The sequence below is a fragment of the Austrofundulus limnaeus genome, unplaced genomic scaffold (genome assembly GCF_001266775.1).
Source record: "Austrofundulus limnaeus strain Quisiro unplaced genomic scaffold, Austrofundulus_limnaeus-1.0 Scaffold443, whole genome shotgun sequence".
Taxonomy (NCBI): domain Eukaryota; kingdom Metazoa; phylum Chordata; class Actinopteri; order Cyprinodontiformes; family Rivulidae; genus Austrofundulus; species Austrofundulus limnaeus.
Window position 1 is genome coordinate 431,086 of NW_013952845.1, and position 1,195 is coordinate 432,280.

Sequence of the window (1,195 nt, forward strand, 5' to 3'; positions counted from 1 at the left end):
TTAAAAAATGGTTAAAGTGGACGATAAATGAAGCTCCTACACATGAGCAGGAAGCTTCCAGACAAAGTTGTTTTAGGCCTGAACGCTACATCAGTCAGAGTTAAATGGATTAGAAATTAAAAATATCCTTAAACTGGACTGAAAATGAGTAAAAAAAAAGGCAGCCAAAGTCCAATGAAAACATTTCAAATCGATTGATGAAAAGATTACGACAGCATTCAGACCTTCAAGCCGAACATAAAGAGATGAGAAACGACTCAAGGCTTTCGCACGGTACCGTGTGAAAGTGGGGTTTGTTTTTACAGATGTGATACGTGTTTGTTTTAACAGCTTCTCTGCAGCAGATATTCTGCCCGCAGCTCTCTGCAGATGTGGTTCAGAGGAACTGAGCTCCATGTTCAGGGTGTAGCTGAGCAGAGCCAGGCAGCCAGGCAGCCCCCCAACCCCAGGCTTCAGGACCCTGTGGGCCTCTTGGAGAATCCGCCGCCTGTCAAACCAGTGGAATGCTGACATGGCTGTCACTGGGTCCACTGAGCCATCAGTAAAAGGCAGCTGTTCTGCCGCACACTGTCTGAAGATGCAAGACAAAAACATAAGAAACCACAAGTCTAAGATTATCTTCAGTGACGTGTGGGTTGATATTAACACATCGATACCACCGTTAACTTTGTGGTCTAGAATCGATACTAAAATCAAAATATCAATACTTCCATACTTGTTTAAATTATTGGAAGGAACTACTTTTTCTTCTGCTATAATGCATAAGCACAGTGGCATGTGCTCGGTCAGTCTATAGACGTTACAAGTATGGAAGGTCACTTTAACATAAAATCAACTTCGTCTGAATGGTTGTGTTCCTCAGAATTGAGTGATTTATTATGCTGTCTTGTGTTTTTATGTATGCATTGATGCCTCATTATGCAAATAAGGTGGGCGGTACTTCAGACTTCAGCTCCTCTCTTATTGGTCAACAGACAGGAAGGATCAGGATCCATGTGCAGATTGATTGTGAATGCTTGCACTGCAGTAGTAGAATCAAACTATTACAATTTAGAAAGAGCAATTTTCTAAAACAAAACAAACAAAAAAATTTTCTGGATTTCTTGGATTGTAGAATATGAGGGTGAGTTTTTATTATGATTTATTTTATTTATCTTTTCCCTGTTGTACTTGTATCAACCATAAAGTCAACTAC